This window comes from Oncorhynchus masou, chromosome 24 (assembly GCF_036934945.1).
Source record: "Oncorhynchus masou masou isolate Uvic2021 chromosome 24, UVic_Omas_1.1, whole genome shotgun sequence".
Classification (NCBI taxonomy): Eukaryota; Metazoa; Chordata; class Actinopteri; order Salmoniformes; family Salmonidae; genus Oncorhynchus; species Oncorhynchus masou.
The window spans coordinates 4479168-4492052 of record NC_088235.1 but is presented as its reverse complement, the minus strand read 5'-3'; the positions used below and the strand labels follow the sequence as shown (position 1 = coordinate 4492052).

Genomic DNA, 12885 nt, shown 5'->3' with positions numbered 1-12885 from the left:
AGTCACCTCCAACCTCCTCATCTGAATATAGGTATTAGTTTATTGGGCTGTTTGTCTGTTTATTTATTTATTTAAATTCTGCATTTCTGCTAGTTGTAATTAAACGGCTGGTGGTCACACACACATGATGAGCCACCCCAGTGGCCGGGAGTGATTGGATGGGTGGGGGGGGTTTAAGTAGTCTATATGAGATGCAGGGCAGAAAGCATATGAGGGGCTTAAACACATCAGCAGACTGATTACAGGGGGGTAAGAACCCCATCTGCCCTCATAACCCCCCCCGCGGACACACACACACACCCTCCCTCCGTGGCTGGCTGTTGTAGTTGTGTAGGACTTGGTGCGGTAACAGTAATGGTGGTACTATGTCATTAAGGAAGGTTTATCAACCAGCTGCACAGCCGTGTGACTGTGGGTGAGGGGGTCTAAACAACTTTAATTACACAGACTCAGTGGCCTGTGGTGGGCTGCACTCCGCCAAGGGCTGCCCCTGTCTTTAGAGCTGAGAGGAGGGGGAGAGAGGGGAGAGAGAGCGGGAGAGAGAGGGGGAGGGAGGGGGGGAGAGGGGGGAGAGAGAGGAGGGAGTAGGGGGAGAGAGAGGGGAGAGAGAGGAGGGAGAGAGAGGGGAGAGAGAGGAGGGAGTAGGGGGAGAGAGGGGGGAGAGAGAGAGAGAAACTGAGGCTGTTGCAGGAGAGATATTCAGTGGAAAATGAGGCCCAGAGTTTAACATGTAGAGGTGGTGAGAACAGGGTTTGGTTTCTGTAAATATTCTCACAGAGAAAAACACACATGCGAATGAACACACACACACACACACACACACACACACACACACACACACACACACACACACAAACTGTCCCTCAAGGATCTGGAATATCCTGTTTTACACACATCCCCAAACAGATTCCAATGTCCCGTTCTACCTCTGTTCTACCTCTGTTCTACCTCTGTTCTACCTCTGTTCTACCTCTGTTCTACCTCTGTTCTACCTCCGTTCTACCTCCGTTCTACATAGTAATATATCCTGATACTTTGTCCAAGACTTCAACTCACTTCTGGCTGCTGCAGAAATCATTTTTAAAGGGTTTGGAAGGACGTTGTTGGAACATTGTATTATTTAAGACCGTCGTGTGTGTGGTGTGTGGGTGGTGTGTGTGGTGTGTGTGGTGTGTGTGTGTGGTGTGTGGGTGGTGTGTGGGTGGTGTGGGTGGTGTGTGTGTGGGTGATGTGTGGTGTGGGTGGTGTGTGTGTGGGTGGTGTGTGTGTGTGTGTGCATCTGCTTGTGCATGGTCTTGTTTAAGTCCTCCCTTTGTGTGTGTGTGTGTGTGTGTTAGTCCAGTTTGTCATGGTGTTAACCTCTTCAACAGACTGTGGTGAATCAGGACAGGCTGTGTTCTTGTATCCTCCACTCTTTGTATAAGATTAGGATTTTAACATGGACATTTAGTCATTAAACAGACGCTCTCATCCAGAGCTGCTTCCAGACAGTACCTTCATCAGTAGCTAGGTGAGACAGTACCTTCATCAGTAGCGTGGTGAGACAGTACCTTCATCAGTAGTGTGGTGAGACAGAACCTTCATCAGTAGCGTGGTGAGACAGTACCTTCATCAGTAGCGAGGTGAGACGGTACCTTCATCAGTAGCGTGGTGAGACGGTACCTTCATCAGTAGTGTGGTGAGACAGTACCTTCATCAGTAGTGTGGTGAGACAGTACCTTCATCAGTAGTGTGGTGAGACAGAACCTTCATCAGTAGTGTGGTGAGACAGTACCTTCATCAGTAGCGTGGTGAGACAGTACCTTCATCAGTAGCGTGGTGAGACAGTACCTTCATCAGTAGCGTGGTGAGACAGTACCTTCATCAGTAGCGTGGTGAGACAGTACCTTCATCAGTAGCTAGGTGAGACAGTACCTTCATCAGTAGTGTGGTGAGACAGTACCTTCATCAGTAGTGTGGTGAGACAGTACCTTCATCAGTAGCGTGGTGAGACAGTACCTTCATCAGTAGTGTGGTGAGACAGTACCTTCATCAGTAGCGTGGTGAGACAGTATCTTCATCAGTAGCGTGGTGAGACAGTACCTTCATCAGTAGCGTGGTGAGACAGTACCTTCATCAGTAGTGTGGTGAGACAGTACCTTCATCAGTAGCTAGGTGAGACAGTACCTTCATCAGTAGTGTGGTGAGACAGTACCTTCATCAGTAGCGTGGTGAGACAGTACCTTCATCAGTAGCGTGGTGAGACAGTACCTTCATCAGTAGCGTGGTGAGACAGTACCTTCATCAGTAGCTAGGTGAGACAGTACCTTCATCAGTAGCGTGGTGAGACAGTACCTTCATCAGTAGCGTGGTGAGACAGTACCTTCATCACTAGCGTGGTGAGACAGTACCTTCATCAGTAGCTACAGTTGAAGTCGGAAGTTTACATGCACCTTAGCCAAATACATTTAAACTCAGTTTAAATGCTTGTAGGTTTGTAGGCCTCCTTGCTGGCACACCGCTTTTTCAGTTCTGCCCACAAATGTTCTATGGGATTGAGGTCAGGGCTTTGTGATGGCCCTCCAATACCTTGACTTTGTTGTCCTTAAGCCATTTTGCCACAACTTTGGAAGTATGCTTGGGGTCATTGTCCATTTGGAAGACCCATTTGCGACAAAGCTTTAATTTCCTGACTGATGTCTTGAGATGTTGCTTCAATATATCCACATAATTGTCCATCCTCATGAATCCATCTATTTTGTGAAGTGCACCAGTCCCTCCTGCAGCAAAGCACCCCCACAACATGATGCTGCCACCCTCGTGCTTCACGGTTGGGATGGTGTTCTTCGGCTTGCAAGCCTCCCCCTTTTTCCTCCAAACGTAAAGATGGTCATTATGGCCAAACAGTTCTATTTTTGTTTCATCAGACCAGAGGACATTTCTCCAAAAAGTATGATCTTTGTCCCCATGTGCAGTTGCAAACCGTAGTCTGGCTTTTTTATGGCGGTTTTGGAGCAGTGGCTTCTTCCTTGCTGAGCGGCCTTTCAGGTTATGTCGATATAGGACTCGTTTTACTGTGGATATAGATACTTTGTACCTGTTTCCTCCAGCATCTTCACAAGGTCCTTTGCTGTTGTTCTGAGATTGATTTGCACTTTTCGCACCAAAGTACGTTCATCTCTAGGAGACAGAACGCGTCTCCTTCCTGAGCGGTGTTACAGCTGTGTGGTCCCATGGTGTTTATACTTGAGTACTATTGTTTGTACAGATGAACGTGGTACCTTCAGGTGTTTGGAAATTGCTCCCAAGGATGAACCAGACTTGTGGAGGTCTACAATTTTTTTTTCAGAGGTGTTGGCTGATTTCTTTTGATTTTCCCATGATGTCAAGCAAAGAGGCACTGAGTTTGAAGGTAGGCCTTGAAATACATCCACAGGTACACCTCCAATTTACATAATGATGTCAATTAGCCTGTCAGAAGCTTCTAAAGCCATGACATAATTTTCTGGAATTTTCCAAGCTGTTCAAAGGCACAGTCAACTTAGTGTATGTAAACTTCTGACCCACTGGAATTGTGATACAGTGAGTTATAAGTGAAATAATCTGTCTGTAAACAATTGTTGGATAAATGACTTGTGTCATGCACAAAGTAGATGTCCTAACCGACTTGCCAAAACTATAGTTTGTTAACAAGACATTTGTGGAGTGGTTGAAAAACGAGTTTTAATGACCCTAAGTGTATGTAAACGTCCGACTTCAACTGTAAATGAGACAACCACATCTAGTTTCAGGTGTTATGGTGATACACCTGGTATAGATGCTGTTTCCTGAATACAGTGAATTCAACAACACCTTCATAATATCGACTTGTGCTCTCCTCCATTCTTGATACACACAGGAAACTGTTGAGTGTAAAAAAACAAAACAGCAGCTTTGCAGTTCTTGACACAAGCCGGTGAGCCTGGCACTACCAGACCCCGTTCAACGGCACTCAAATCTTTTGTCTTGTCCCCCTCTGAACGGCAGACATACACAGTCCACGCCACATTTGGCTTAAAAATCCTTCTTTAACCCGTCTCCTCCCCTTCATCTACGATGATTTGAAGTGACATCAATAAGGGATCATATCTTTCACCTGGATTCACCTGGTCAGTCTGTCATGGAAAGAGCAGGTGTTCTTCATGTTTGTAAAACTCAGTGTTTCTCCGTCATCGTAAGTACATTTCTCCTCAGCGTTAGTGTAACGAAGGCAAGGGTGTTATTGTCTATTTTTAGGAGCGAAGGCAATCTCTCCAGTGTGTGGTGTCCATACAGATTCATTTAGACTGAAAGGTATGTTAAAGTAGGCGGGGGGATTTTGTTTGGGTCAAAGGGCAATTGTTGCCTACTGTAAGTGGCAGTTTACCAAAAGCGGTTCTACATTTCATTTGTCATTTTTCTTTATACTGTATGAGTGTATTTCCTGACTCTCTCGGCCTCTGTGTCTGTTTGTGTCTCTCTCTCGGTCTCTCTCTCTCTCTCTCAGCCTCTCGGTCACTCACTCTCTCTCTGTCTCTCTGTCACTCACTCTCTCTCTGTCTCTCTCTCGGTCTCTCTCTCTGTCTCTCTCTCGGTCTCTCTCTCTGTCTCTCTCTCTGTCTCTCTGTCTCTCTCAGCCTCTCGGTCACTCACTCTCTCTCTGTCTCTCTCTCTCTGCCTCTCTCCGTCACTCACTCGGTCTCTGTGTCTGTCTGTCTCTCGTTCTTTCCCCATGCCTCTTTCTTCCTCTGTCTTAGAGGACAATGAAAGACCGATCCCAGAGTGCGTTGAGGTTTTGCTTCTCCGGAGTCGCGGGGACGGAACGTCTGTCTGAAGGATTCATTTAAATGAACAGAGTAACTTTCTAAAAAAAAAGAGAGAAGAACGGACGAGAGATTCATGTCTGTCCCGTTTCAGTCCATCTCCTTCCCGGGGGCCACTCCTTCTCTCCTCCTCCTCCTCCTCTGTCACTGTCTCTGCTTCGTTGTCTCTGTTCCAGAAGTTTCAGTGAGCCGTTCTGCCCTCAGCTGCTCTGATCTCGGGGATTTTCATCAGTTTTTCTGCTTCATGAATTTATTAGCCTTTATTTTCATATGGAGAAAAGTCACGAACAGAACGCCGATGTCGGAGGAAAAGTTTTGGGCAAAGAAGAGTTGTATTTCCTGTTCTCTATTAACACAACGACTTTCAGAGAGCTGTTTCAACTAAGATCCCGAATCTTCTGCTACAGCCGTTTAGCTGAAGTACTGTAGACCTTGAAATATTCACTTACTGTATCGTGGACACATGTCCTGACACACGCGTGCTCTCACACACACTTTACTTTACACACACACACACACACACACACACAGACACACACACACACACACACACACACACACACACACACACACACACACACACACACACACACACACACACACACACACACACACACACATTTGTTTGACCAAACAATTGATTCCCATTCTAAATCTTATTTTCCCCTAACTCTTAACCCCTAATTCTAACCCTAAACCTAAAGTAGCTTTTTTATCTTGTGGGGACCGACAAAATGTCCCCACAATTGTCGTTGTGTTACTATCCTTGTGAGGACTTATGGTCCCAACAAGGATAGTAACACACACACACACACACACACACACACACACACACACACACACACACACACACACACACACACACACACACACACACACACACACACACACACACACACACACACACAGCATCCTCCAGGCTCCTCAGGATGGTGACTAAGTGAAACAACAGGAGAGGTATGCTGCTTTTCCCCTCAAATAAAAGGTTTCTGTTATTCAGATGAATCAAAGGCCCAAATTAAATAGTGTTTCTGAGGAGCTGAGAGCACAGAGCACCTCTCACAAGGAGGCCTGTATTCACACACCGAGACACACACACACCGAGACACACACACACCGAGACACACACACACCGAGACACACACACACCGAGACACACACACACACCGAGACACACACACACCGAGACACACACACACCGAGACACACACACACCGAGACACACACACACCGAGACACACACACACCGAGACCCACACACACCGAGACCCACACACACACCGAGACACACACACACCGAGACACACACACACCGAGACACACACACACACCGAGACACACACACACCGAGACACACACACACACCGAGACACACACACACCGAGACACACACACACACCGAGACACACACACACCGAGACACACACACACCGAGACACACACACACCGAGACACACACACACACCGAGACACACACACACCGAGACACACACACACACCGAGACACACACACACCGAGACACACACACACCGAGACACACACACACACCGAGACACACACACACCGAGACACACACACACCGAGACACACACACACACACCGAGACACACACACACCGAGACACACACACACCGAGACACACACACACACCGAGACACACACACACCGAGACACACACACACCGAGACACACACACACCGAGACACACACACACCGAGACACACACACACCGAGACACACACACACACAGAGACACACACACACACCGAGACACACACACACACCGAGACACACACACACCGAGACACACACACACCGAGACACACACACACCGAGACACACACACACCGAGACACACACACACCGAGACACACACACACACCGAGACACACACACACACCGAGACACACACACACCGAGACACACACACACACCGAGACCCACACACACCGAGACACACACACACCGAGACACACACACACACCGAGACACACACACACCGAGACACAAGTGCGCACACACACACCGACACAAGTGCGCACACACACGAGACACAAGTGCGCACACACACACCGAGACACACGTGCACACACACCCTGAGACGCAAACACACACACACACACACACACTGAGACGCACATATACACACACACACCTAGACACACACTGAGACACACACATACACCAAGGCACACACCGAGACACACACACACCGAGACACACACACACCGAGACACACACACACTGAGACACACTGAGACACACACATACACCAAGGCACACACTGAGACACACACACGTACACACAGAGAGAGAGAGAGCGTCTCACAGGGAGGCCAGGACCAGAGCACGGCTCCTTTCATTCCTTCTCCTTTGTTTTTCCGGCCCTCCACAGCAGCAGCCTGAGTGTAAATTGAAATGAGAATAAATTAACATTATTTAATTGAGTTCGCAGAAGGCTGTGATATTTCTTAATTAGCTTACAGAAAGGGTGAGAGAAGGCGAGAGCCTGCCGTTCTGACATTGTGGAGTTTTCCTTGGTTGAGGAGAAGGTGAAGAGTAGAGGAAAATTTTTTTGTATAGGATGTCGGTATGGGGGGACCGAGAGAATACTGCACTCCTCTTTCCTCACCTGTCCCTCCATTTCTCTTTTCTTCACCTCCTTTTCTCCTACTCTGTCCTCCTCTCTCCTCCTCCCCCTCCTCTGTCCTCTCTCCTCCTCCCCCTCTGTTCTCATCCTCTCTCCTCCTTTTCCTCCTCCTCCCTCCTCTCATCCACAGGCAGTCACTTATCTACACTGCTATTAATATAAAAACAGTTTTCATTGAAATATATAGCGTTTTGTCTGAAAATGAAAAAGACAAGGAAATTCTAATGAGCATCAAGCATTTAATTTGACCTTTTGCGCTAACAAGGTTTTTCAGCGTACAGCTTTGACCCCTGTTAGACGACTGTAGCTGTATTGATCTACCGTACCTCAAACAACACGTTGTCCCTTTGGATAGATTGATTAGGATTCAAACCTCTCAAACAGCCTCGTACTCTTAGATCTCCCTCATATAGAGGCATATCATATAGTCATATAGCCCTTGGCCCCTCTGGCCCCTCAATAAGCTGTGTAACAGTAGTATAATGCTGAGGGGTAAGGTAAGCCAGTCCTCCTCCTCTCTGTGAGCTGGGGGATACTAGAGCTGGTGAGAGCTGTAGGAGAGGAGAACCACTAAAAGCCAGTCACTAGACTTCCTGTTCAGGACAGGTTAGTGCTGCAGGGCACGACTGTCACAGAGAGAGGGGGGACAGAGAAATAGGGGGAACTGGGAGGGGGGGACTGAGAAATAGGGGGAACTGGGAGTGGGGGGACTGAGAAAGAGGGGGATCTGGGAGGGGGACTGAGAAAGAGGGGGATCTGGGAGGGGGACTGAGAAAGAGGGGGATCTGGGAGGGGGACTGAGAAAGAGGGGGATCTGGGAGGGGGACAGAGAAAGAGGGGGATCTGGGAGGGGGACTGAGAAAGAGGGGGATCTGGGAGGGGGACTGAGAAAGAGGGGGATCTGGGAGGGGGACTGAGAAAGAGGGGGATCTGGGAGGGGGACTGAGAAAGAGGGGGATCTGGGAGGGGGACTGAGAAAGAGGGGGATCTGGGAGGGGGACAGAGAAAGAGGGGGATCTGGGAGGGGGACTGAGAAAGAGGGGGATCTGGGAGGGGGACTGAGAAAGAGGGGGATCTGGGAGGGGGACTGAGAAAGAGGGGGATCTGGGAGGGGGACTGAGAAATAGAGGGGATCTGGGAGGGGGACTGAGAAAGAGGGGGATCTGGGAGGGGGACTGAGAAAGAGGGGGATCTGGGAGGGGGACTGAGAAAGAGGGGGATCTGGGAGGGGGACTGAGAAATAGAGGGGATCTGGGAGGGGGACTGAGAAAGAGGGGGATCTGGGAGGGGGACTGAGAAAGAGGGGGATCTGGGAGGGGGACTGAGAAAGAGGGGGACTGAGAAAGAGGGGGACTGAGAAAGAGGGGGACTGAGAAAGAGGGGGATCTGGGAGGGGGACTGAGAAAGAGGGGGAACTGGGAGTGGGGGACTGAGAAAGGGGGAACTGGGAGGGGGACTGAGAAAGAGGGGGAACTGGGAGTGGGGACTGAGAGGGGGGGGACTGGGAGTGGGGACTGAGAAGGGGGGGGGACTGGGAGTGCGGACTGAGAAGGGGGGGGACTGGGAGTGGGGACTGAGAAGGGGGGGACTGGGAGTGGGGACTGAGAAAGAGGGGGGGACAGAGAAAGAGGGGGAGTGGGGGACTGGGAGGGCGGACTGAGAAAGAGGGGGGGACTGGGAGTGGGGACTGAGAAAGGGGGGAGACTGAGAAAGAGGGGGACTGGGAGTGGGGACTGAGAAAGAGGGGGGGCTGGGAGGGGTGGACTAAGATTGAAAAGAGTAAAAGAGGGGCCTCTTTTAAGATAGATAAAGCCCATTGAATTGATAGAGAGATATAGATAAATCCCATTGAATTGATAGAGAGGGGAGAGAGAGAGGGTATATATATACACACACACAGTAGGGCAAAAAAGTATTTAGTCAGCCAGCAATTGTGCAAGTTCCCCCACTTAAAAAGATGAGGCCTGTAATTGGCAGGCAGACTCTATCCACCAAACCCCGCCCATCTGGCAGGCAGACTCTATCAACCAAGTGTTTGAAAGATAACAAAATATATACAGTTAAAGTGGGACGTTTACATACACTTAGGTTGGAGTCATTAAAACTTGTTTTTCAACCACAAACTATAGTTTTGGCAAGTCGGTTAGGACATCTACTTTGTGCATGACACAAATTGTTAACAATTGTTAACAGACAGATTATTTCACTGTATCACAATTCCAGTGGGTCAGAAGTTTACATACACTAAGTTGACTGCTTTTAAAAAGCTTGGAAAATTCCAGATCATTTTGTCATGGCTTTAGAAACTTCTGATAGGCTAATTGACATCATTTGAGTCATTTGGAGGTGTACCTGTGGATGTATTTCAAGGCCTACCTTCAAACTCAGTGCCTCTTTGCTTGACATCATGGGTAAATCAAAAGAAATCAGCCAAGACCTCTGAAAAAAAATTGTAGACCTCCACAAGTCTGGTTCATCCTTGGGAGCAATGTCCAAACTCCTGAAGGTACCAGGTTCATCTGTACAAACAATAGTACGCAAGTATAAACACCATGGGACCATGGTAAACTTCTGACTTCAACTGTATATACTTGATCAGCTAAGTTGCTGTTCTGGTTCATGTTTATAGGCCTGTATGTGTTGGCTCCGCCTCATATAAGTCAACAAGTTTGCCTTATTAGCCTGAATGAAATTGTCTACAGGCTCTGCAGGGCTGAGGTCGGGTCCTGTCGGGTCTATAAATTGATGTAAAATATATCACTAGCCAGTTTAAACAGTGCTACTTAATATAATGTTTACATACCTTACATTACTCATCTCATATGTATATACTGTACTCTATAAATAAAGGTAACACATATCATCTACGATATCTTTATGTAATACATGTATCACTAGCCACTTTAACTATGCCACTTTGTTTATATACCCTACATTACCCATCTCATATGTTTCTACTGTACTCTATACCATCTACTGCATCTTGCCTATGCAGTTCTGTACCATCACTCATTCATATATCTTTATGTACATATTCTTGAACCCTTTACACTTACAACATTGATGAATACGCTGATTCGGTGAGCGAGTTCATTAGAACGTGCGTTGAAGATGTCGTTCCCATTACAAAAAGAAAACCAGCCCAGTCACGGACCAGGATGCCTTGCTCCCAGGCAGACTAAATAACTTTTTTTGCCCGCTTTGAGGACAATACAGTGCCACTGACACGGCCCGCAACCAAAACATGCAGACTTTCCTTCACTGCAGCCGAGGTGAGTAAAACATTTAAACGTGGTAACCCTCGCTAGGCTGCAGGCCCAGACGGCATCCCCAGCTGCGCCCTCAGAGCATGCGCAGACCAGCTGGCTGGTGTGTTTACGGACATATTCAATCAATCCCTATCCCAGTCTGTTGTTCCCACATGCTTCAAGAGGGCCACCATTGTTCCTGTTCCCAAGAAAGCTAAGGTAACTGAGCTAAACGACTACCGCCCCGTAGCACTCACTTCCGTCATCATGAAGTGCTTTGAGAGACTAGTCAAGGACCATATCACCTCCACCCTACCTGACAGCCTAGACCCACTCCAATTTGCTTACCGCCCAAATAGGTCCACAGACGATGCAATCTCAACCACACTGCACACTGCCCTAACCCATCTGGACAAGAGGAATACCTATGTGAGAATGCTGTTCATCGACTACAGCTCAGCATTTAACACCATAGTACCCTCCAAACTCGTCATTAAGCTCTAGACCCTGGGTCTCAACTCCGCCCTGTGCAACTGGGTCCTGGACTTCCTGACAGGCCTCCCCCAGGTGGTGAGGGTAGGTAACAACATCTCCACCCCGCTGATCCTCAACACTGGGGCCCCACAAGGGTGCGTTCTGAGCCCTCTCCTGTACTCCCTGTTCACCCACGACTGCGTGTCCACGCACGCCTCCAACTCAATCATCAAGTTTGCGGACGACAACAGTGGTAGGCTTGTTTACCAACAACGACGAGACGGCCTACAGGGAGGAGGTCCTCGGAGTGTGGTGTCAGGAAAATAACCTCACACTCAACGTCAACAAAACCAAGGAGATGATTGTGGACTTCAGGAAACAGCAGAGGGAACACCCCCCTATCCACATCGATGGAACAGTAGTGGAGAGGGTAGTACGTTTTAATTTCCTCGGCGTACACATCACAGACAAACTGAGTTGGTCCACTCACACAGACAGCATCGTGAAGAAGGCGCAGCAGCGCCTCTTCAACCTCAGGAAGAAATTCGGCTTGTCACCAAAAGCACTCACAAACTTCTACAGATGCACAATCGAGAGCATCCTGTCGGGCTGTATCACCGCCCACAACCGTAAGGCTCTCCAGAGGGTAGTGAGGTCTGCACAATGCATCACCGGGGGCAAACTACCTGCCCTCCAGGACACCTACACCACCCGATGTCACAGGAAGGCCATAAAGATCATCAAGGACAACAACCACCCGAGCCACTGCCTGTTCACCACGCTATCGTCCAGAAGGCGAGGTCAGTACAGGTGCATCAAAGCTGGGACCGAGAGACTGAAAAACAGCTTCTATCTCAAGGCCATTAGACTGTTAAACAGCCACCACTAACATTGAGTGGCTGCTGCCAGCACACTCACTCAACTCCAGCCACTTTAATAATGGGAATTGATGGGAATTGATGTAAAATATATCACTAGCCACTTTAAACAATGCTACTTAATATAATGTTTACATACCCTACCTTATTTATCTCATATGTATACGTATATACTGTACTCGATACCATCTACTGTATCTTGCCTATGCCGTTCTGTACCATCACTCATTCATATATCTTTATGTACATATTCTTTATCCCTTTACACATATGTGTATAAGGTAGTAGTTATGGAAATGTTAGGTTAGATTACTCGTTGGTTATTACTGCATTGTCGGAACTAGAAGCACAAGCATTTCGCTACACTCGCATTAACATCTGCTAACCAAATCAAATCAAATCAAATCAAATTTATTTATATAGCCCTTCGTACATCAGCTGATATCTCAAAGTGCTGTACAGAAACCCAGCCTAAAACCCCAAACAGCAAGCAATGCAGGTGTAGAAGCACGGTGGCTAGGAAAAACTCCCTAGAAAAGCCAAAACCTAGGAAGAAACCTAGAGAGGAACCAGGCTATGTGGGGTGGCCAGTCCTCTTCTGGCTGTGCCGGGTAGAGATTATAACAGAACATGGCCAAGATGTTCAAATGTTCATAAATGACCAGCATGGTCGAATAATAATAAGGCAGAACAGTTGAAACTGGAGCAGCAGCACGGCCAGGTGGACTGGGGACAGCAAGGAGTCATCATGTCAAGTAGTCCTGGGGCATGGTCATGTGTATGTGACAAATAACATTTAATTTGATTTGATTTT

General features: G+C 48.0%; 1 protein-coding gene across 1 annotated transcript in view; it reads left to right on the top strand.

Moving 5' to 3' along the window:
- Positions 1 to 12885, top strand: part of LOC135513368 (EH domain-binding protein 1-like) — a 204031-nt gene that overhangs the window by 152051 nt on the left and 39095 nt on the right. The window lies entirely within an intron of this gene.